The sequence below is a fragment of the Grammomys surdaster genome, unplaced genomic scaffold, assembly GCF_004785775.1.
Source record: "Grammomys surdaster isolate TR1022 unplaced genomic scaffold, NIH_TR_1.0 125979, whole genome shotgun sequence".
NCBI lineage: Eukaryota > Metazoa > Chordata > Mammalia > Rodentia > Muridae > Grammomys > Grammomys surdaster.
Window position 1 is genome coordinate 1087476 of NW_021620795.1, and position 24826 is coordinate 1112301.

The 24826-nt window shown below is 51.4% G+C and overlaps 1 protein-coding gene across 4 annotated transcripts in view; it reads left to right on the top strand.

Moving 5' to 3' along the window:
* Nucleotides 1–24826, top strand: part of Zmiz1 (zinc finger MIZ-type containing 1) — a 202025-nt gene that overhangs the window by 119213 nt on the left and 57986 nt on the right. The window contains exon 1 of one of the 4 annotated variants that reach the window (XM_028754127.1): nucleotides 24218–24323. The exons of the other annotated variants lie outside the window; for them this stretch is intronic. The gene's annotated coding sequence lies outside the window, so the exon portion shown is untranslated. Of the gene's footprint in view, nucleotides 1–24217; nucleotides 24324–24826 lie in introns of those variants that run through there. 4 annotated transcript variants of the gene reach the window in all.

Consider the following 24826-nt stretch of genomic DNA (forward strand, 5'->3'; position numbering starts at 1 on the left):
GGGCTCGACAGGTGGAAGCAAGAGGCGGGAAGAGCCTCAAGTTGTTCTAGGGGTGGTACAAGCCTCTGAGGACAAGTGGCTGAGCCATCGGCTCTAGGGCTTACAGATAGGGTTCAGCCCTGTGTGTCTCTCAGCAGAGGGGCAGCACTCTCAGATTTGCTGCACCCCAGCATAGGCACTGACCTGAAGACAGGTCAAGCATCTTCACATGCCATCATTGCTGTGGGCGCTTGGCGTATGCCTTGTTATCTATCCAATCGCACCAGTGTGGACACTGAGGTTTAAGGGACGCAGAAGAGGTTTTCCTAGTCACAGAGTTAGACATAGCCAGGTCTGTACTGCAGAGTTAGCATGCATAGTGATCTTTACCCACCATTCATTCGTTCCTCATTCATTTACTCACTCATTCAAAACCCACATAAAGGAAAACAAAAGCGAACCTGTCAATCTAGCATTTCTTAAAAAAAAAAAAAAAAAGTCTTCTGCAAAACATTGTCTATTGAGACTTGGCCACAGCATGGTGCTCCTGAGTCCATATTTACAGAGGTCTGGGAAGGTGCTGGCCTGCATTCTGTTCTCGGGGGAACACATTATAGTTGCTGGAATTCGGGGGCAACCTGGGCAAAACATGATGGATTCCCGTCTCAATTTTTCTGTTTGCTTGCTTTCTTTATGGTTCACTTTTGCACCTACCACCAGCCCCATAAACGTCTGTAGACAGCGGGTACATTTGGATTTCAAACAACACAGACAACTGACTATCTGGGGTGCCCTTGCTGAGCATGTGATCTCTAGGCCTCAGTCTGACCTCCTTGGGAAAGTAGGAATGATAGTGAGACTTGCCCTTGCAGGGGTCATGGTAAGTTCTAGAAACACATAAAGCACCAAGGGTGGGGTCAGGACAGTACCAACACTATTTATTGATTCAGAATAAGTGGACAGATGACTATAATGTATGGGATATGTGTGCAGATGTACAGCCATGTTGAAGATCTGCAGGTTCAGGCTGTGCTAAGTGCCATGAAGGAAGAGTATAGGAGAAGGTTAGAAGGCACAGACCAGGCTGGGTCCAGGGAAGCTTCCCAAAGTTGAGAAAGAATTGAATATGTGACATGATGGGAACATGATGGGAACATGGCTGAAATCCAAGGCTCTAACATCCCATCTCTGCTAGCACAAGGAACAAATTGTATGGCCCAGATGAGTGTGGACCCAGGGGCCAGTGGCAGGTCTCGGAAGAGACCACCATGGCACGCCATAGTGGTAGGATGCTTGTCTAGTGTCTCTGCTGCTTTTTATTGCTGGGATAAACTACCATGATGAAAAGCAATGTGGAGAATAAAGGGTTTATTTTCACCTACAGATAACCCTATGCCATCAGGAAGGACAGTCAGAGCTGGAACTCAAGTCAGGAACCTGGAGGCAAGAACTAAAGCAAAGGCCATGGAGTAATGCTACTTACTGGCTTGCTTCTCACAGCTTGCTCAGTTTTGTTTTGTTTTGTTTTGTTTTTTTAAATGCAATCCAGGACCACTTGCCTGGAGATGGCACCACCCACAGTGATCTGGGCCTTCCCACATCAATCATTAGTCAGGAAAATGTCCCACAGACTTGCCAGAGGCTAATCTGATGGAGGCATAGTCTCAAGTGCAGTTCTGTCTTCCCAGACGTCAAGTTGACAGAAAACTAAACAGGACACCTAGCATGTATGAGACCCTGGGTTCCATCTCCTTCATACAGATAGATGATAGATAGATGATAGATAGATAGATAGATAGATAGATAGATAGATAGATGATAGACAGATAGATAGATAAGGTAGACAGATAAATCGATAATAGACAAAGTCAAGAAAGATTATGTAGACGAAGAGAGACAAGGCCAACGGGAGAATGGGTGTCCTGGAAGCCAGGGCTAGTCCTTGGTACAGGGGGAGGCCTCATGGCCTGTGAGACCTGACCCCTCTCCTCATGGCTCATACAGTAGTCTATAAAGTGCTGTAAGCCTCATCTTTGTGAGATACAGAATATTATCTACATTTATGGAGGAGGACACTTAAGTTCAGAGAAGTCTTGTGGCTTGTCTGTGGTCACACAGCTCACAAATGATCCAGCTGGGACTAGGACTTCAGCCTCCTCTGAGGGCTTTGCCTACTCCATTTCAGCTGACTCCAGATCTGGTCGGATCCTAAACCAGGAGGTCTTTGTTCTTCGAGTCTAGGATCCAAGCATTCTTTCAGTTGGCACAGCAGCAGGATGCTGTACTTTCCAAGTGCCATTTCAGCATCAATTCTGAAACTCAGATTTGTTCTCCACTCTGTCCACATCGCAGCAGGCCAAGGTCACAGTTCACAGCACCCCTTCCTGTGCTGGGCCTAAGGCAAGGTGTCTGTCCATGTATTCCTTTGTCTGTGCACTCCTTTGGCAGCTGGTAGTGCAGCATGCCTGAACCTTGGCAGAAGTGGAATAGTCCCTTGTGAGGAGTCAGACCTGTCAGAAGCAACAGCCCTGACTCACCAGCTTTCCTAGGTGTGTCTTCAAGAAGTAAAGGCATCCCTGCTTGAGAGGCTGGAGGCCAGTCTTGGGAGAGTTCAACAACTGGTTTCTTTCCAGGGATGAGGGGCTTGCTGGGCACAGGTTGATCTCTCAGCCACCTTGCCTGGCTCAGAGTTGTGGTCGGAGAGAGGCTTGTTCCCCTGATGCACAGCTGCCTCTGGGAACGCAGAGGGCTGGCTCTCTCAGTGTGGGCTAAGAAAGATGCCCAGGTGGTACTTGACATGGTGGATACCAGCACATACCACTTTCCAGCTATCATTCTCCATGTGTCTGTCCTCAACACATCTCCTGACCTCTCCCTTTGGCCCAATAGGCATTTCTCTCCCCTTAGCTCTGTGGATAAGCGGGTCCATTACCAGATGTAACCTGCCCTTCAGGTGCACATGATTCTCCTAGTCTCCCAAGCGGCCTTGGTCCTGGCACTCTGTGCTCAGAGCCTATGGCATCCCAGCTGCTCTCCCCGCTGTCTTCCCCATTTGCCTAGGCTCCAGTTTGTCTAGCTTGCCTGTGCAGTGTCTCTGTCCTTCCTCCCCAAGGGCCTCTGCTGGCTGTCCCTTCCTCATTATTCTTGACCATATCTATCTTCCTTGACTTTCTGTCCCTTTCTGAGTCTCCTTGCCTCTCAGACTTTAATCCCACACTGGGTCTATGTCCATATGGCTGTGCATGCATGTGTGTCTTTATGTGAAGTGTGCATGTGTGTGTGTGTGTGTGTTGTGGCTATGTATCATGCATGTGTACATTGTGAGTGTGTAGTTGCTGTGTGTTCAAGGCCATCTCCCTGTTGTATTCATGCCTGGTATTTCTGGCTGTTGGGTATGTACATGGTCTGTGTATGGCTGTATGTCATACACGTGTATATTGTGTGTATGTGTGTCTGTATGTGTTTGAGTGCTCATGTATGCTCATGCCCGGTATGTCTGGCTGTGTTGAGTATATCCACATGTATCTGATGAGTCCTTCTGTAATAGTAGAGGGGTTTCAGTGTATGTAGACCTACGGGTGTGCACAGCTGTGTGTGGGCTCTGGTGGTGGTATTCGTCTGTAACTGAATGGCTGGGCAGTGTGTATGTGTGTGTGTGTGTGTGTGTACTCACGCACGCGCCCGTGCAACTGGCTGCATCTATGGGCGCCTCTCCCACCCTTCTGCCGTCTGTCTCTCCTGTCAGGAGACCAGGCTGGGGCCTGAGACGGCTGTGCTATGAGATCATGCTGTGAGGAGAGATGCTTTGTCGAGAATGCCAGAGAGTTGGGCTGCGTGCGTGGTTGTGGCAGTCAGCAGGGTGGTGACTGTGAGCAGACTCAAGCCTGGGGCAGCACTGTATGGCATGAACATGAGAGAGACAGAGACAGAATGCAGAGCCAAGCAGAGCCCAGACACTACAGCAAGCCGCCCAAGCAGCCGCCTCCACGTGGGGCCCTCTGATGCCCAGCCCCCAACTCTTTGTTCTGCTGCAGCCTTTAGCCTCTGCGCACACGGGAGCAGGAGGGCGCATGCGCACATGCACTCGCATCCTCATCTTGAGGCTCCTAAGGGGCCAGCTGCACCCTCCCACACACCCCCACCTCTTCCTAGCATAGAAGGTCACCTGCCCAGCCCCCAGCACCTGACACATCCCAGACTCTCCTCCAAGGCTATAGCAATGCCCACCAGCCCCCTCCACCACCGCATGCCAGCCCAGAGTAACTTGGCAGGCTGTACTGAAATGTCAGCCTCTTGGGCGCTCAGTGGTTCGGCCTTCTGTTCAGCCTACATGGGAGCGAGTACCAGGCAGTCGCCATGTCCGAGGGTCCCTAAGAGTCGTCTGCACGCCTCTGCTGGTATCTATGCTTGAATAGATCTATGTAGCCTCAGCTGACCCTCTGAGCAGCCAGCACATGTTGAAATAACAGAATAGAGAATGTCAGAGCCCAGAAGGTAAGCAGCCCAGGGACCAAAGGAAAGGAAGATGTGCCCCAATCCTTAGTGAGGCTGAGACACGGGTGGGGGGGGTGCCAGCTGCTTTTTTTTTTTGTCTTCTTTTTTTCTTCCTGGCATAGCCAATGCTGGGGGAAGGGGGTTTAAAGGTGTTATTGGCAGAATGGAAGTGTAGGCACCCAGCTAGTGTGGGAGGCATCAAGAATACCCAGGGCCACCCTGACAGGCACCAGTAAGCTTTTGGAGAAGGGACCACAGAAGGTAGAAGAACTAGAGTGGGGACAGGCAGAGAGTGTTTGCCAGTCAGGACACAGCGAGGCTGCCCAGAGCTGGATGTGGACACTGGACTCCTGGGTGGCTGTAAACATGCCTGTTAGTTGCATGCATTTGCTCTTCGTGGGATAGCACCATCATGCAGATGTTTTTCTTCCTTTGGATGGAACCCTTGGGTCTGCATTCCCAAGATGGATAAGGTCTAATGGGTTTCCCCTTAGGGACAAGTGACGTGCCTAACCTACTACCTACTATCTTACCCCCCAGCCTGGCACTGTGGACTTGCCTACATCTGACCTCTGACCTCTGTTCTAAGCACACCTTCCAACACAGCAGCCCAAGTCCCAAAACCGGAGTGGAAACAGTGTAGCTTGCTGGCTTTAAGTCCTTAGATGCATGCCTGCTCTGTGTCCCTGGTGAGTCATGTGCCCGTCACATATCAGCTGGTCATAGTGGAGGCATTGAGACATGCCTTGCCTCTCTCTGCCTGCGCTCTGTGGAAGAGGCTCTTAAGAGACTCTGGGTTTAGAGCTCTCAATTCAGGGGTAGGGGCTGAAATGGAGCCTTCTACAGTAGCTCGAGTGACAGTCCTGTAGTTAATTTATCATTGGGCTGGGATGGGACGCAGGCACCCAGAACCAGTCAGGTCATTCCAACTACTACCAGCCAGGACTCCTTACACCAGGGAAGGCAGGTCTTACACCAGTGTCCCATTGTCTTGGAAAACAAACCTTCTAGCACCCACCTGGCTGCATGGTGACTCTGAGACATCAGGGTGGACAGCACTTCTGGTTTCACATAGTGTCATGGCTGCTATCTCTACCTTCGCCCTCCCCCATTGCCTTTCTCCACTCTCTCTGACTCTGCCCACCCCAACAGAGCACTCAGCTGCCTTCCCTTCAGCATGGAGGACAAATAGCCCCATTCAGGGACACCCGCCAGAGCTGTCTCTCTAAGACAAAGCTGTGTGCAGCTCCGCGTGAAAAACGGCTCTCGGCCGCCCAGTGAGCAAGCAGGATTGGTGGGTGCAAATTGCAGGGGATTTGTTAGCGGCTGCCAGTTCCCCCAGAGATAGCAGGAAGGCAAGGCCTTGTCCTTGAAACACCAGTCGCCTGGCAGGCTGGGGCACCTTCTCAAGGCCAGGGACAGACTTCCTCCTGGACACCACCCCCACCCCCACATGAACTCTCTGCAGAGCTGGGCTGTGGGGGAGGGCTTGGCTTCCTTCCTTCTGCAGGGCCTTCTGCCCCTCCCAGGCCAGATCCCATGGAAATGGCTCTGGATTTTACTGCCAGGCTCGTGGGAACTGACTAGCCGTCAGATATGTGTAGTAACCAAAACCTGTATTCTCCGTGCCATGGGAGAGGTAGGTCACTAGGGCTCAGTTGTTAGCACACCCATTTCCAGAGGAGGAAACAGAGGCTCTGAGAGGGCCAGACAGACTCCAGCCCTGTAGTTCTCAGTGCTAGTGACAGAATTTGCTTGCAAGAGAGTCAGATTTGAGCCCCAGGAAGCTAACCCTCTTTCTGAATGACCCTGAGTGACCCAGGAAGACAGGTTTTCCTGAGGGCAATGGCCCTGGTTCCCCCAACTCCCATTTTGCTGGGGGACATGACCTGGGCTTCTGTAACCTTGCTCTGCTCTTCAAAAAGGAGGGCCAATGGGAGGAAACTTGTGGGCCCATCATTCCCAGGCTAAGGAATGGGGGGGGGCAGTTGGATGATCCTCAGGGAATTAAAACCTCACTTTAGAGAAGAAGCAGAGCTGTGTCAGAAAACAGGCAGATGTGGGAAAAGGATCCCACTCAGGGAAAGGGCTGAGTTTCCCCATGGCCACAGTGGCCACTGAAGACAAGGGCTATGTGGAAATGCCTAGGATGTCATCAGGTTAACCTTTTAAAACCACTCACCAGCTTTACCAAGGAAGAGCATACAAATGGCCATCCAACACTAAGTGGTCAACCCTGAAAACATCTGTATAAGTAGCGTTATATAGAGTGAGCAGATTGTATTTATTTATTTAGGAATACGTGTACACACATATATACACACATACACAAAGAGAGAGAGACAGAGAGACAACAGGGACAGAAACAGAGACAGAAAGTGTGTGCGTGTGTGTGTGTGTGTGTGTGTTGGTGTGTGTTGGTGTGTGTGCATGTATTACCAGGTACAAAAGCTGCTCATGAGTACACTAGGCACAGAAAATAGGCACCATCCCAAAATATTGACTTACAAAATCTACTACAAAGGAGGTGGCTGTGTGGCCCTTCTCTCTGTTTCCCGTGTGTTCTCCTGAGTTCCTTCTGAGCTCATTGACTTTGTTAGGGGTGTCAAGAACAGAAGCAACTCCTAGGCGGCTCAGCTGTTTCTCTATACAGGCAGCCTGCATTGGTGCCCCAAGAGCCTGAGGGGACAGGCCTCTTCTTGTCAGAAGGCCTTTCTTCCTGCCTCTTGCAGAATTAGCTCATTGCTCCCCGCCCTACAACAGAGACTTGTGCAAGGCCAGGGCTGCCTGGGGCTCAGCCAGGTGTCTACTTTCTAGGCCCATCCAAACCAAGAAGCTAAAGGGGGGGTTGGGAGGGGGGATAAGGGCATCCACCCACGGTAGGAGGTGTCTGTGTCTGCAACCGTGGGGTGGGGGGGTGTGAGTCGATGGGAAGGGATCAAGGATGCTCGTGGTGGGGGAGGTCAAGGCTGCTGAAGGCTTCCTGCTGAACGTTGTGTATCTGACATGGATCTTCCTGAATGCAGATCCTGCAATGAAGATTCCACTGTGCTTTGCTTCTTGGCATTGGGGGTGGGGTGGGGGTAACCAGAAAACATTATAGGAAAAATAGGAGCATGGGTGGGAGGGAGACCTCAGCAAAGTGTGGCTGTTAGGTGTGGTATCTGCCCTTTGTCCCTTTGCTAGCATTAGTAGGCTATCTGGGAGAGATGAGGAAGATGGGCCAACCTTCCAACATGCATATAGCTCTGCCTGGAGCTAAAACCACAAGCTAGGTCAGTGTGTGCTGTGTAGCAGGGAGCAGACAAGGTGCTCGAAGTGCCTACTATGGGACTTCTCCCTGCCACAATCCCCCTGCAGCCTTCTCATCACCTGGACAGGCTCCAGTCTAGTCAAATTATGACTGCATACTGAGAAGTTTGCTTTATTCATTTGGTTTCTACACCGGGTTGTAAAAAAAGAACTGTACGCCACTACCTAGAGAACTACTTATCCAGACCTACAGTGGAGTAGCCACCCCTTGCCACAGTCAGAAACTGTCAAGTCAGTGAAAGCCACTTCCTGAGTCTGAGTTGAACAATAGTCTTCTCGTGGGGACCTGAGACCCTGTGAGCCATCCTGTGGATCGTGGCCTGTGGATGATGACATCTTACTAGACATTCCATCCAGCCTCTAAGTCATCTGCATCATTTCATGGGTGCAAGAGGAAGGAAGGGTCAAGGGATGCTGAGTGCTTCTCAACATGAAAAATACCAAACAGGAAAGGACTGATGGGATTCCAGTGCTAGTGCCACACTAAGCACAGGCTGAAGATGGGGAGAAAGAGAGAGAGAGAGAGAGAGAGAAAGAGAGAGAAAGAGAAGGCTCTTGAGGTTTGAAATAAATGAAGGCTTCTGTTCTGTGGGTGACAGAAGACAGGAGTACCACACCCACCACAGCTGTTCACCGGTCTTCAGGTCCCACTCCAAGAATCCCCAAGGCAAGCTTCAAGGAAGAAACAGGTTCTCTGGGTAGCAGGGACAGAAGTAGGGCCAGAGCTCCAGCCAGGCCATCTTAGCTTCTCTGCAGGATGCAATGGGCCCGAGAAGCTAGAACATTGCTCTGGGAAAGCAGGACCAAAAGCACTGTCACCCTGCAGGTGACTCCTTTCTATACCAGCCCTCAGCTTCCCAACACAAAGTTGCCCTCAGGACAGAGGTCCTGCTGAAACAGTCTCCCTCTGATGTCCCTTGGTATCCCAAGAAGGTATAGCTTCATAAAGCCAACCACAGCCAATAATGCTAAAACGGAAGAGCAGGTAAGAGGATCAAGTAAGCCAGGGCTTTGACCTTAAGGTAGGCTTAGCATTCTCACTGAGAGGAGGGATTCTCAGGGACTCCAGGACAGGAGAGTGAAATGGATCTAGGGCTTGCCGGGAAGTGGGCAAGTTGGTATGGGAACTTTCTCTCCAAGTGTTGCAAGCCGGCAGCCTTGTAAATACCTTCTGAGAGAGACAGACAAGAATCAGCAGTTATTACCTATCCTGCCTGTTTAGATTTACAGCCAGGGCAGGTCAGGAAAGGGCATCTGGATTAGGAGAAAATCTAGTTTATATCCCCATTCAGCCATAACACAGCAAACCTTAGATCAGTAGGCAGCCGTCACTCATCCCTCGTCCTGATCCCAGCCGCTCACATCCATTGCCTGGTGTAGGTGAGCACGTTGAACTTTAGAAAGGTTAACTAGTGTGAGACAGGTCTGTGATTCAAGCAAGAATATCTGCTAGGTGTGGTAGTGAATACCTGTAATCCCAGCCCTTGGGATGCCAACGCAGGAAGATCAGGAGTTCAAGGCCAGTCTCGGCAATGTAAAGACTTGATTGAGCCCAGTTTGGATTGTATGAGCCCCTGTCTCAAAAAGGAGGGGGATTAAGGAGATGGCTCGGGGGAATCGCTTGCTAAGAAAGCATGAGAACCTGAGTTCTAATCCCTAGCTGCCACATACAGGTGAGCTGAACAAAGTGTGTCTATAATCCGAGTGTTCCTGTAGAAAGACGGGAGACCAAGACAGGAGAAACCTGAAAGTTTGTGGGATTCCAGTTTCTCAAACAAGGCAAATCTCTGTGAGTTTGAGGTCAGTTTGGTCTGTATAGAGAGTTTCAGGTCAACAGGGCTACATAGTGGGACCTTAGACAGACACACACATACACACCACACGTACACACTCAGGTCTGGAGAAGGAGAGGAGCAAACAGTGGTTATAAGGCAAGGTGGCTGAGTGGGTAAGCCTGCTGACGTGAGTTCCATCCCTGGAGCCTACATGATAGATGCAGAAAACCAACTGCTACATATCACCCTCTGATCTTCACATGCATGTGTGTACACACACTCTCACATATACACAGAGAATTACAATAAATGTAAAGAACAAGGAATATGGACCAGCTGGAGATACTAAGTTCAAGGCCAACCTGGGCTACACAGATAAATAATAAATAATAAAAAATGTTAATGACTCGAGCTATTCAGGTGGCCTGGATATCTTGCACGTGGCAGGGATTTGTCTCTGCTGTAAGTTAAACACGTTCCCATCCTTGGGGTCATTTGATACTCATTTGAGGGACAGGGAGTCTGGGCTGGCCCTAATTGACGTCAAGAATTCTTGCTAGCATCATCAAACTAGGGCATAGAGAAGAGAAACAGTTAAACCTGCAGGCTCAGGAGCAGTCTGTCTGGCTCTGAATGCCACCCAACCCCCTACCTATTAGCTGTGTAACCTTGGAAAAGTCACCAACTTTTGTATTTGAGGTCACAGATTTTGAGCTGATCAGTCTGCACAGAGCCTGTTGTCTGGTGATGGCTATGTGTTGGCAATTTTACTGATATACTGATATCCAGTCTCCTGGGGTACCTAGCTTCCTTGGGGGATGGGGTACAAAGCTAGGGACTGGAGAGCAAAGGACCTGTTTGCATTGGTTGCAAACAAGGTAAATGCTAGCTACACCCAACCAGGCATAGGAGTAGGCACTCCCTATGACACCAAGTCCAGAAAGGCCTGGGCTATGGTTTCCATGGAGTTTAGTGTGCATCTGATCATGATCAGGAGGCTGACTCTAGCATGGGAGGCAGGACAGGACCAGCAGCATGTGCACAGTGATGCCCAGAAACTAAGTCCTAGACACTAGATGCTGGCCCAGGGACCTTAGCACCTCTTCCCAGTGATCTTCATTAGGTCCCAGTGGCTTCTGAGCCAGTGTTGTTCATAGGCCACTTAAATCTCAGAATGAGAAAACAAAATGAGGAAAAACCCAGGGCAGAGGTCCAGCTCAGGCTGCAGGGTCAAGCTGATGCAGCAGCCTGGCCCTGCATGACTCTGGCCTTATCCTAAAGCTCCAGACTTTAGGGACAAAGTATGCCATGGAAAGTGACATCTCCCAAAACACTAGACACCAGCGTACTGGTCACTTATAAACTTAGAACGTTTAACACTGCCCAGAACTCTGCTTTGTGATCCAGGCTGGAAGCCTACTATAGAGCTTCATGAAAATCACCTCCATTCTCTGAGCTTGGGGTCCAGTACATCTAGAATCCAGGTCTCTCAGCTAGGGCAGCAGCGATTCTGTTTCCGTGGCAACCCCACTATCTCTCAAGGGACCATCTGGATCCTGTCACCCTGGCAAGGTGCTGCCCAGGCAACCAGGTGTTTGTGTTTTGCTGTGAAAGCTCTGCATAGTGATAATTTCCTCTCTGGGGACCGGGTGGTGGCCAGGCAGGTGGCTGGAAGGGAGCGGGACCACCTTGGCTATGGCAGTTGCCTTTGCTGTAACAACAGAGCTCTGGCCGATGGTTTGTCATTCACAGATGCCTCATTACCTTCCTCGGAACATGGTGGCTTGTTGAGGCTGGCCAGCTGGGGAACACTGCCCAGGGGCTGGACTCCTTGCAGGGAATTCCAGAGGACCCAGCCTCACCTGTTTGGAATGAAGAGACACTATTGTCTCTGTCAGGAAACAGGAATTACTAGGAGCCTGCCTTTCAAACTGCCTCGTAATTATCGTCAGCAGAAACTTGCTGCCGAAAATAAGCTGAATTCACCCCTGCAAGCACCTGTGTGCCCCGAGATTGTCTGCACCTTCAAAGAGCTCACACACTGGGACCAGGCAGGGACATGCTTAGGAGGAATACAGTGTCAGGAGAGCCACATGGCCTGGGTAGGATAGAGTAGGGTACATGTAGAAGCTCCTGCCAGCCATCCAGCGAGAAGCTAACTCAGGTTGGAACCAAAGGGCATGAGCTGGTTGTGGGGGTGGGGAAAGCACAGCCCCCTGCCATTCCGCTACAGCAGCTCACAACTGAATGCTTTCCTTCTCTGGATGAGGAAGCTGAAGCTCACAGGAGTAAAGTCCAGTGCTCAGGGTCACATGGCTGGAGACAGGCTAGGTCAAGACAAAACTAGGTGACTGCATCCTCGAGGGTATGCTACTCCTGTTGGAGTTGCCAGGGGAGGCTCCATTTCCTGGGAGCCTGAGGCTTCCTTCTGAGAACCCTCCTCTCTCTCCCTGTCACTCCCTCCCACCGTTCCCCTTCCTCTTTTAGTCTCTATTTCCTTTTCCACCTCTGCCCCTCCCCCCATCCTAATCTCCCCATCTTCTTTGTCTTTCCCTGTCCCCCCAGGGATCTGAGCTCTCTGCCACCCTGGCCCTGCTGGCTCAGCTATACTCCACCTTGAAGTCACCATCAATCTTGTTCCTCTGACTAAGATCCAACCCTGGGAAACCCACTGCTGTTTAGCTCTGCCCATTCCTGAAAGCCCTCAACCACAGAAGTATCATAGCTAACATATAGTCCTGTTTCCTCACGTGTTTTCATGGTCCTGATCCCCCTCTCAGATGTGCCCCAGATGTTTGGAATCACACCTTCCCGGAGGCCAGAGAATGAGGATGTTCAGGCATCATTGAGTCCCCTTATGTGAACAAAGGCGTCTTTGTGATTCCGGGAGAGATTCGAGTGTCCCCCTTCTGAGGCCAGACCATGTGTCTGGCTTTCCTGTGAGAAATGGAGAAAAAGAAGAGAAGAGAGGCTATCCCTTTGAATATGAAAGCAGGATGCTAAGCCCCGGGGCATTTGGGTCTCAAATTGGACCACAGTTAGTTTTAAGCTTTTGGTCCCAGGATCCTCCCTTGAAAAGGAAGCACTCCTTAGCTATATGTGGGACTCCTGTTACTAAGGTAAGCAGGTAACCCAAAGATGGTGTCTCAAATCAAGGTTCTAGAAGTGTGCTGGGGATCAGAATACCAGCCCCTGAAGTGGGTATACTTGTGCAATGAGAAACAAGGTTAACACACACACACCGGAACTGCCAGGACTTCAGATTCTACAAGGAAGTGGATATTTCTCTTGCCAGCCATCTGTTATCTGAGGCTATGTCCTGACCACTCGTGTAGTTGAAAGCTGATTCTCGGTGAGCAGTGTGCAGCCGTTGGACTTAAATTTGAGTAACAAGGATGGGACAAGGAGGTTCCATCTGGGGGAAGTCCCATAGCAGTGGCTGCTGCCCTAGGCTTGTCTTCCGCTTGCCTGCTTCTGAGATGTGGCTTTATTTATCTACTTACTGGTACTGGAGTTCACACCTAGAGCCTCAGACATACTAAGCACACACTGTACCAGGGTACACAGCCCCAGCCCGTGCTGCTGTGCATCTTTAGAAGACTGTCGTTACCACTCTGCATCTCCTCTAATATAATGTATGACATAGTGTAATATAGCTATGATCCCTCCTCTGGGGGTTGTTTTTGTAGAAGATCGAATGGGATGCTGTAATATTCTGTGCTTTCTTTGCCACTGACCAAAGCAGAGCAGGTACAGGATACTGTCCTCCACCCACTAGAAAGACTCCCTTGTGAGAGAAGAGGTCCTGGGTGGCAGGTAGGGCAGGAGAGCAGTGTCTTGCTGGAGATGGCATACTAAGTGAATGTATTGACCTTGGGCTTCCTGTTTCTGTTACTCTCTGGCATGAGTGTTGGAGTTCAGAGAGTTTGTGAGGGTCACTGGCCCAACTCCTGTCTGATCTGAGAAGAGACCGACAGAGAGCAGAACATGGTCTGCCTGGCATCCCTGACCCTCGAAGGTCCAGATTGATACCATACAATAGCCGTCACCATTGTTCTTCCTGCCCCTGGTAACAATCCCAAGTCTTCTAAGGGAGTTGGCCTCGAACTCCTGGTCCTCTTAATACCACCTTCCCAAATGCTGGGATTACAGGTCTTCACCACTGTGCCTGGCTGTCGAATACTCAAGGATAGAAAATTCTGCTCCCAACTCCATGAGACAGGTCACAGTCAAAACCCAATGCAGGACCAGAGATGTGGTTTGGTTGGTAGAATACTTGCCTGGCATACACAAAGCCCTGGCTTTGAACCACAACACTTCATAAAACCAAACTTGGTGGTACACACCTGCCATCCTGGCACTCAGACAGTAGAGGAAGGAAAATTAGGAATAGAAAGTCATCCTCAGCCACACCCTGAGGTTAGCCTGATCTATATAAGCCTGTCTTTACAATTTTAACAATAAGCACAGTGTGGTGTTAAATTTTTCCTTCAGACTCTTTGCACATAAGGTGCCTGTGATTTGGAAATTAATTTACTGTTAGACTTGAGTCTCCTTCCCAGGATGTGTTGTATATGCACATATTTTACTATCTCCTAAACCTGGAAATTGGAGATACTTCTGGTGCCGGGCACTTCAGACAGGGACTACTCAGCCTGTGCACTGACTAAGCGGCTAGGGACCCTTCACCATGCTGTGGACACTGGGCAAACATGGCATACCCTTTGCTCCTTACAAAAATCTTAAGCTAAGACTCAGTGACAGCGACATGCTGGACATCCCCCAAGTAGCAGATGGCAGGACTAGAATTCATAGCCAGGCACATTTGAGTCCCAGCTCAGGCTGTATCCCGGAAGGAGGAAGAGGGATGTCTAGAAGATTGGGGACAGCCAGAAGGGTTGACGTGGGCAGGAGCGCTGCTTTCTAACCTAGGGAAGTGGGCCACCGACTCAGATCGCCTGACCTGAACTTCCATATACCAGTGACCTTGGGATGCAGAGGCTTGTCCCTGATTATATCAGCCTGTTCTCTCACTTGACCTCCAGGGGAGAGCACGGAGGCTAAGGCAGGCCCAGACACACAGTTCTGGCTTTCTTTGCAAATGTAGGACTTTGAGCCTTGTCTTCCTCACCTCAAGTTGGGGGCTCATATTTGAAGCCCTGAACTCCTGGCCTTCCCTCATCCTTACAGACCTGTGTGCCTGACCCTGTGCTGGACACAGTGAACACCGTGAGCTGAGCATGTCCTCACCCTACAGCCAGCTCTCTAGTGATGCCTCTACAAAGGACAGTGAAGGCAGCTCATGGCTGAGAACGTAGGAAGGCTTGGTTGAGAAAGTAACCCTTGCTTGGATGCCCCCCAAAAGCATACTTGCTCTGAGAGGAGGATGAGGACAACATCGCAGGCAGAGGGAGCACATGAGTGAGAGGCCCTGGGCACAAAGAATGAGGGTTCCAATCTCTTACTGTGTCACTCAGAGCCTCGGGCTTCTTCTTTTGTATGACAGGATCAGTGCCACCTACCTCTGGGGCTCTCAGCATCTGAGGAGTTAAGAGTTCTGAGGATGTGGGTATCTGGAGGACCCGGGTGTCTAGAGGACCTGGTGCTCTCTCTTGGCTCCTGATTTCCAGCCACCCCTGACACCCAGGGCTCTGTCAGTAATGGTTGTTCTTCGGCTCAATGAGTTAATTAGGCCAAATTCAATTACATACTATGCTCCCAGGTCTGTCTGGAACCCAAGGAAGTGTGGGCTTTCTGTGCTCCAGAGCATTCAGTAGCAGTGGCTTGGATCCCAGGGCTGCCACACTGCACATGCCACTGAGTAAACTGAAGCAGAGAGCAGGTGGTGTGCAACATGCTACCACAAAACACTTCGGTCTGAGCGCATTATAGACAACAGAAATCTACAGCTTACAGCACAGAGGCTGGCAAGTCCAAGATCAAAACACCAGCAGATATGAACCTGGTGAAGGCCCTTGATATCTGCTGGCACCTTCTTCCTGTATTCTTTCCCAAGAGGAGAGACAGGGCTCCCTCAAGCCACTTCATCAAGGAAATCACCTTCCTGAGGGTGTAGCCTCATGACCTTCTCACCTCCCACAGGCCCCACCTCTTCGTAGTCTTGTAATAGCAGATTTCTAGAGGGATACACAAATCTAGAGGAACACAGCACCCAGACAATAGCATCCGCAGACCACAGTTGGCCCAGAGATGTGGCCTCTTTGACAGCCTGGGCTACTGGCAGGAACTCATTGTTCCTTGACCCCTGGAACATCCCAAAGGTTGGTGGACAGAGGCTGAGATCTCCACAGCCCCACCACTCCTGCATGGCAAACAGGTTTCTTCCCAACTCCATGTTGGCAACAGCTGCTGCCCAGCACATTAGCTGGGATGTGGGGAGAGCACTAACATACCAAAGTAGGCAAACTCAGGTCCATATACACAGGCACCATAACAAGCACCAGACAAAAGCCATGCAAGCCAAGGACATCACTTGAGGCCATGAATGCCAGTCTAAGAAGCTAGACCTTGGGTCCTGGCTGCTGTAGAAAGCAAGGTTGATGTTCAAATGGGTGTCATGGTCACCTTTGACTTAGCCAGTAAGAGCAAGCTAGGACCAGAGGCCGAAACACAGTTTAGAAACAGGAACAAGACTCTGCTGTGGTGGAAGCCAGACATGCAGAGAGGGATAGAGAGTAGCTCTCCGGCATTTCAACTGGCCACACCTCACCCTGGGCCACCAATATGCCAGGCCTCTGAAACTTGGTGTCGAGAAATTGTTTTGTGCTTGATACCCAAGTTCCTGGTTATGCAGGTATTTAGCACTTTTCAGAAAAGGAAAAGAAAAAAGTTTTTACGTTAGAGTCTACTCAATTTAAAATAAAGTTGATTGTGCATTTTTAATTCTAAAAATGATACATGTCGTTTATAGGACAATCATAGAATATAGACAGTAAAGGGTGGAGCACAAACTCGTCAGGGATGCAGCCGTGAGTGAAACAGGGAGAGCTCCTGCCCCTATGGAGTACCTAGTCTAAGAGAATTAGACCCTCATTGCTCAGCTCCAGGAGAGGGAAAGGCAAAGAAGTATGGCATGCCTGCTACTTTCGAGGCAGCTTCTTGGTCTTGACAGTGTGATGAGGGTCTCTTCCCTGGCCCAGTACCTCCTTCCCAGATGAGCAAGGTCACCCCAATGGGGTGACTGCTTTGCTTCTTGGAGCTTACCCAGTCAGATTTAGGGAAGCCAGTGCCCTTTAACACAAAGAAAGGTACAGAATCCACACTAGCTGACTTCCCTGGTGGTGGAAAGAAACCAGGGCCCAGAAAAGGATGGTGACCTGCCCTTGGTCCCCCAGCAGGCCCACAGGCTTTCTCCTTGTCAGACATCTGCTGCTCGGCTGAGCTCAGCTCCAAGGAGCCTGATTTCAACATCAAGCCTCCTACACCTTGCCCTGCCCTGGCGGCCACCTTTAAATTTTGCCCAGACAGACATTCCTGCGTGGCCTGTCTGCTCACGTCCAGAGCCCCTGGAGGTGGGGGACATCTGGGACCACACTGGGGAGGGGAAGAAGCTGCTTGCTGGCTCACCTGAGCTGCTGTGGGAAATGGGACTGGTAAAAAGAAGCAGGCAGCCAAGGAGAGCCCCTTCTCACCCCAGACAAGGAGAAGAGAGAAGGATGGCACCAGGTAATAGATTCCTGGCAAAGCTCATGGACCTGCAGACTTCTGAAACTTCTGCCCAGAACACTGAGGAGTCAGGACATGCTCCCCTACTCAGCTTGCCGCTGCTCTCTCCTTCTCTGCCACCCCAAGCAGCAAGGCCTTCAGAAACTAAGCCTAAAGGACAGGACTCCTTTTGTCCCCACTCCCACCCCCACCCCATTCCATCACTGCTACCACCATCAACTTAGATACCTGGGTGACAAGTAAGTCACCACCATGCCCAAGAAGACCCCCCACGCTCTTCATGAGATCTTGCAAAAAGCACAGGGCTAGGAAAGATGGCTCAAGGCTGCAGAACTTCTCTTGGCTGCTAATTTGCTGTGTGATGGAAAGCAGCCCCTGACCCTCTCTGAGCTTCTGCTTTCTCATTTACAAAGGTGAGCTGCTAGGTGGCCTAGGTTGCAGCCCTGCCTGATCCCCCGCCTGGCCAGTGTGCATTGTAACATCCAGTCCTTTCCCTATCTGAACCTCACTTTTGTCCTGTGCAAAGTAGGTGCTATCCCCCAGGCTGCCTCGCAGAGACTGGGAAGTGTTCAGTAACCCAAGCAGACAGACAACAGACAGACAGACTGCTCTGGCAGGAAAGGAAATTGCATTTCCAGCTCCAAGGAACTTATGTGAGTCTAGGCCTGGAGCCATCTGGAAACCTTCATCAGAGTTGTGTCCTGGGAGAAGCAATAACCCACCCCCACCCACAGGACTGCTGTGGCATGAACATCTCAGCTGCCTCTGTATCCCTCCCTTCAAAAGCAACCCTAGCGATGGGAAAAGATTCATTAGAGGCCTGACTCATGTGGCATGCACCCACCACTTCCCGGCCCCTTTGTTGACCAGTCTGAGCTTCCTGTTCAAACAGACTTCCTGGGAAATTGCTTGTGTTCTGCCAGACAGCAGGCTGGCAACCTAGTCCCTGAATAGGCAGGCACAGGTAGCCAGAACATGCAGATCTCTGGAGCCTGTGATTAGTCAGTGTATACTCATTCATTTCTTTGCTCCTTCATTAATTCAGGCAGCTGTTCTTGGTCTCCTTTATACAAAGAGTATTTATTAAGCATCTTGTAAGGGCATATTTTATATACTGTCCAAACAACACGTACCAGACAACAGTCCCAGTTGACAAAGAACTTGCCTTTTAGCCAGAGAGACAGAATTAAACAAAATAAATACTTGAAACATCAGAGTCACAAAGCTAAGATAGAAAAGAAGCACAGGGTGAGACGGCAGGAAGGACTGTAGCTTGGGACCATGTGGTTGAGGAAGGTCTTCCAGTAAAGGGGGAAACCTGTAAGAGGTAGTCAAGTCAGGATGGAAAACTCTGGAGTCTGAAGCAGGAGGGGCATCTAGAGGCTGCAGCAGGGTCAATAGAGGCACTAAGAGGAAATGGATTTAGAGCAGTGACTGAGACCCGGGGCTGAGACCCACATCGTGAGCCATAATCAGGATGGAGTCAGCTAGAACCTCTGCAATCATAATGCACTATGTCTTAGATTTCTGAGAGATCACCTCATGTTAGTTTTCTGGGCCCCAAAGCATGTACCATAATAGTGTTCATTAACTGTCTCATGGTTTGGGGGGACCAGAAGACCCAAGACCAAAGTGTGGGTCCTGTCAAGCCCCTATGTAGGTAACAGGGAGGGAGGGCCCCTCCAAGATGCTAGAAGTGCCTTAGCTGCTGCTATGAAACCACTGCAACCTCTGAAGCCTCCACGGTCCTTCCCACTCCTCCTTGAAGAGGGTACACATGTCTGCTTGTTGTATCCAAATGTCCCAAATGTTCTCAAGGACACCAGCCATGCTGGACCGGGGCCCACACTCATGACCTCATCTTAACTTGATCTTCAGCAAAGACTGTTTCTAAATAGGGTTTCCTTCACAGTTCCTGGGGACTTCAGCATTTGGGGAAGCATACAATTCACCCCAATACCACGACTTCTTAACCTGTCTCAACTGTCTTCCTGGGTTTTCACTAGGACCTGCTGTTGGATGGTCTCACCCATTTGAAGAGGGTGTCCAGAGACTCTGAAAGCCCAGCTAGTATGTTCAGTGCTTGGCTCTTAGCCTGCTGCCTCCTAAGTGCCTCAGGGAGTCCAGGAAGTTGCTCCTTGCTTCCCCTATAGCCTTAGGGAGGGCAGCTCCCCCCTTTGCGAGTCAGGTTCTCTATCACCAACAATCCTGTTGAGGGGTCTTCACAAGGATAGAGCCTGAGTCTGGCCCCCGTGCCAGCTGAGCAAGTAGAAGACAAGCAGTTCCCTAAGACTAACGGGGCCATTCTGAGCCAGCTCCTAAATTCCCACCTCACTCCCCCACCACCGCAAGCCCTGCAGAAAGCTTTCCTGGATCTCCAATAACCTGGAAATTGTAGGGTTTCTCGGACATGCTGAGCAGAGGTGAGGGACAGGGGCTGGTGTTGTTTTCAAAATGAAATGATTATAGGATTTGGGCAGAAGCCAAATGCAGGGTTCTGAGAAGGCTGCCTGGTCTGGGATGAGGAGCCATGCTGGGGGTGGGGTGGGGGTGATTCCAGGAAGGGGCAGGGGATACTATGATGGGAGGAGGGAGGTAATGAGGTCTCCTTCCTGTGTCACCTCAGGTTGAGCTGCCCCTGTCAACAGCGAGTAGGCCAAATATACAAATGTTGGACTTTTAAAAAGAGACACTCTAGGGGCAGTTCTGCACACTATGCTGGCTGTGTGGCCCCGGTGGGCACCATAATGCTGAGTCTAGGCATCCCATGCAGGACAGTATAATGTGTAGCATGTTGAGGATGTATCAAGGCTGAGAAGTAGCTTAGATGCTTTGCAAACTTCGCCTGGCCATTTTACCTTCCATGTGGCAGATAAAAACTCCTGACCCAAGAGAGCAGTAAGGATGCTGTAAGTTAGTGCTCAGGACTGCTGAAACCTACACAGCAGCCAGTACGCATCCAATGGCCAGGTGTTAGTAGGAATAGAGGGGGAGCCCAGGCTGGTGGCCCTGCACTGTGTCCCTGGTATAGGTGAACTTCTAGGCTCCCGTACTAGGTCATAAGCCAAACCTTACCTGTGCCTTCCCTTTTCAAGAGTAAGAAGGACTCGTCAGGGCTAAGGAAGGAGAATGGCAGAGGGAACAGTGTCCTACAAGGATGTGTCCTTTGTGTCCTGACCATGCAGAAGGAGACAGAGCCCCAGGACTGGTGGTTCCTGGAGGGAGAGCCCAGGAGGTGACTCACACTCAATGCTGTCATTTGATCCTTAGCTGTCTGTCTTTAGACCTGGTACCCTATGACCCAGTCTCTTTATGGGTGCTTCAGAACAACATTTCTTTCTGTCCCCACTTGTTCTTCTCCATGCTTCCCAAGGACTAGGTATACACCCACTTGGGATCTCCCTGTCACTCTACCTTTCCACTTAAGTGCCTAAGTACACAGAAGTGACATCTGTCCAGGTCATCAGAATTCTTGGTCAACCCCACTGAGTCAGCAAACTGCCTGAGTTAGAAGTTTGCTCCTTCTCTCGGCCTCAGAACCCAATGCCCAGAATCTGAGCCACAGTTATTCTCCCTCTCCTGGTCTTGGGAGTTTGGCTTGTGCATGACAGGCCTGTCCGCCTTCCTTCCTTCCCTTCCTTCCTTCCTTCCTTCCTTCCTTCCTTCCTTCCTTCCTTCCTTCCTTCCTAACTTCCCAATGGCCTTTGAGCCCCTAGACCTCCCACTACAAACAAACAAACAGCTGTAAGTGGGAGGTAACCCACTTTTGACCCCTGGGTCACATGCATCCCAGGTAGGTGCCTTGGTTCCTTCACTTAATGGAACTGATTGTAGCTCATCGGTGAGCTAGAGAAAGTCCCTCCTTTGACCCAAGCTTGGGACTGTGGTATCCCAGCTACATTATCTGTCTTCCTACCCCTCCTCTCTAGTGGGTCCTGCAGAGGGCGGGCTCCCCACTGACAGGCGCGCCAGAGGATAAAGCATCCCCCACTCCGGAGCCAGCCAGCCATGCCACAGCACTGTATTTATTGGCGGCTCCTCTTCACTAAGGCCCACGACAAGAGTTCAGACTCCGCGAGGAAAGCCACCCGCTATTGATCCTTCTTCAGGTCTCTGGAGCCTGGCGGACATTCATCAAGGAGCCACAGCGTGGGGTTACAGCTCGCTTTTTCTTTCTTCTTCCTTTCTTCTTCCTCCCAAGCCATTCGCCCCCACCCCCCTGAGGGGGGAACCGGGGGAGGCGGGTGTGGGGGCTTGCCGAGGTCACTCAGAGAGCTGCTGAGCGTCAGTGAGTGGAGTCGCAGGATGCCTTTGTCTGCGGCCTCTTTTTGTAGATCCTTATCAAGGCAAGCGCAGCAGGGGTGGGGTAGGGTGGGATGGGGTTGGAGCAGCGGCTGTGGGCCCCGAGCTTTTGAGCAAGTCTTTGGAAGTTAGAGATGTGGAACTTGGAGCGAGTCAGGGAAAGCCCTTCTAAAGAAGATAGTGTGTGGAGTGCCCGCGTTTCTGTAGACTCCAAGAGGCAATACTAAAAAGAGGCTGCTAACCAAGAGGGCCTTGAGGGATTTGATTCCAGAGAAGAGAGCCTAGAAATTAGCAAGTGAAAGGGGCCAGTTTGGACTGATGAATGGGTGCTTGAAAACAATTTGTTTTCTTAAGTATGTAAATATGCTAGTGAAGAGTATTTACTTTTTGGGCTACCTTGGAAAACCCTGAATCTTGCATATTAATTCTATCCTCTGAGTCCCACTCCGGTGCTTCTGAAGTGGGTCCCTGGGAGAAGTAAGAGGTAGGAGGACTAGGAGGCAAAACAACGGGAAGCTAGCTCTTTATAGTTTCTAAAGGATTATCACCACCAAGTCCCTGCCCCTAAAGCGTAGACTTTGCTCAGTTCCAGCCTGAATTTTCACTCAACCTGCGGGAATTATCTTTCTTTAAAATATGCATATTTTATTTATATGTGTATATAGCATGTATGAATATGTTTAGCTGCTTGTATGTCTGTGTTCCTCTTGTGCACCTGGTGCCTTCAGATTAGATTAGAGGGTGTTGGATTCCCCTAAGACCAGAGTTTCAGATGATTGTGAGCTGCCATGTGGGTGCTGAGAACAGAATTCTGGTCCTCTGCAAAAGCAGTAAACCTCTGAGCTATCTCTCCTGCCCCAGCATCATCTTTGTAAAGTTAGTTCTTTCTCCTACTGTGTTTGTAAGCCCTTGGTCACCGAAAAGGCCCTAAGAATCAGATGATAGTTGTAAACTGTCATTGACCAAAACTTTAGGGGGGTGGGGGGTGGGTGGGTTCTGGTTATTTAGGGGCTCTAGTGCTTGGATTCTGGTTAATGGAGACTTGAGCCCTGATATTGTTAAGTCAGCCTGACACCAGAAAGTAGGTCTTAGGAACATGTGTGCTTCTGAAATGTGGGCCAAAGTGTCCTGCCCTATCCGCTGGCTATGCTGAGCAGTGGGGAAGATGGGAGAGTCTTCACCCAGTTTCTTGAAGCCCCAAAACTCTGTGGAGATGTTTGGAGGGGCAGGGTCTCAGTAAATATCCCAGTGAGTAGATGAGTGTCCTCAAAGAAACCACTCTAATACAGGAGGAGATGAGAGCCGAGCCTCCTGAAATGTGTGCACAGCCGAACACAGCCAGTCCGTCCCCCAGCACTGCCCCAAGGTTGCTCCAGGAAGGAGATGCCAATTAATTTCACTTGCAGAAGCTGGTTCTTGTGCAAAAAGAAAGGCAGATATGAAGTAGGAATTAATCCATTTAGCCAGCTCCTGGGAGGGGAAGCCCATGACAACTGCATTTCCAAATGCCATCCCAAAAGTGATATTTCAAGTGGCAGTGGGTGGGATTAGAGCCTGCTAACTACTTCTGTCAAACAAGGAGCAAGAGCCTAGTATCTAGATAAGTGATTTGTCTTGCCACTTCGGAGGCCCGCAGCAAGTCAAGCAGAAATGCTGAGGGGCAAGGCAGGAGCTCATACTGGAGGGCCGTGTGCCATAAGAAGGACCCTCAAAGGCAAAGGGGGTCAGTTCCCCAAGCTGGAGAGATCAGTGTCCAAGGACAGAGAATTTAAAGCCGCTCTTGGCTGTCTTTCTTGAGGGTGAGTGACCGGCCTTTTCTACTTTACTAATTGAGGCAGTTAGGAGCTCAAACAACTTTCACTGGGGAGTGGGCGGGTTTTGGGGGAGTGCTATAAAACAGTCTCTCCCTAGTGAGTGATCGAGGTGAGTAGAACCCTCCAAGGAGGGAGGGGAGCCGACCTCTTTGGGCTGGACAGCTAATGGGTTTCCGGGGGTGTCTATGGGGCAGAGGAGTGGGAGGAGCAAGCACTGGTCGAAAGTCTGGAGCCCCTGCGACTACTGGCTGGAAGGAAGAGGCCGCGGCCACCACAGGATGCCGTGTCAGGAAGACGGCAGCACCAGGAGCAGGGGCGGGGCTGTGCACAACAGCCGCCTCCAGCTTCCCTCCCGCCGCCGGCTACGGGGCACAGGAACTCCCGAAGTCGGGGAGCCAGAGTGTACGTGCACCAGTTAACCTACCCTGGGCCCGGCGTTCGGGGAATCCCAGGGGCTACAGGGACCCCCTATGCAGAGGGAGTAAGATGCTAAGCCCCTGATCTCTGTCCCCACTAACCCGTTCAGAAAGCCCTTTAAACCCAGGTTGCAACTGGATGTCCCCAGCCTGCCCCGCCCCTTACCCGGCGGAGGCCACCCAGGCCCCCACTGCGGACCCTCATTAGCATGACCACTTGGGAAGATTCACTGTCGGGGGTGGGAGGCACCCCGAGTCATCCACCGCCAGCGCCTTCCCGGAGGCCCCCTTGGGCGACAGTGCTCCAGGAGCCCTACTCTCACAAGTGTTGCTTCCAGTTAATTGCCGAGGCGGGGGAGGGAGAGGGGCCTGGTCGCCGCCCCCGCCCGGAGGCTAGTGCTCCACTCGTCGGGTCGTGCGTTCGTCCTGGCGGCGGCGTGCACCAGCACCACCCCTGCGTGCAAGTTTGAAATGTGAGCTGCCTCCGATCCGCAGCCACTAGTCCCTCGCAGTGAAGTGGCTGGGCCGGCGGGCTGCGCACGCGAGTGAGTGCGGGCTGCGGGTTGCGGGCTGCGGGGCGGGGGTGCGGGCGCCAGGCTCGCGGGGCGGGGAGGGCTCCCCTGAGACGCTGAGACAGGGCCGCTCGCCTTTCATCGTCCTCCCGCGCTCCTCCTCCCTGCCCTCCCCCCGTCGCGGCGCGCCCGGCTTCCCCCGAGCCCCCGGCCCCACGCGGCGGCACGCAGGCTGGGTGGTCACGCCCGCGGGGTCCGGGAGCGCGGCGCAGCGCAGCGGGCCGTGGGAAGTTTCTCCTGCGCGCCCAGTGCGCCCCCGCCACCCCCCGCGCGCCCCCGGTCCCCATCCCCGTCCCCGAAGGGCTGTCGCTTGCGCCCGGGCGCGCGGCTGGCTGCCTCCTCGGCGGCAGCGGCCCCATTAGCGGAGCCTCAGCCTGTGATTGGCTTCGCCCGGGAAGCTGGAGACGGGCGATGAATAATTGATGTGTGCGGTGCGGTAGCCGGACAGCGGCGGCGGTGGCGGACGGCAGCGAGCG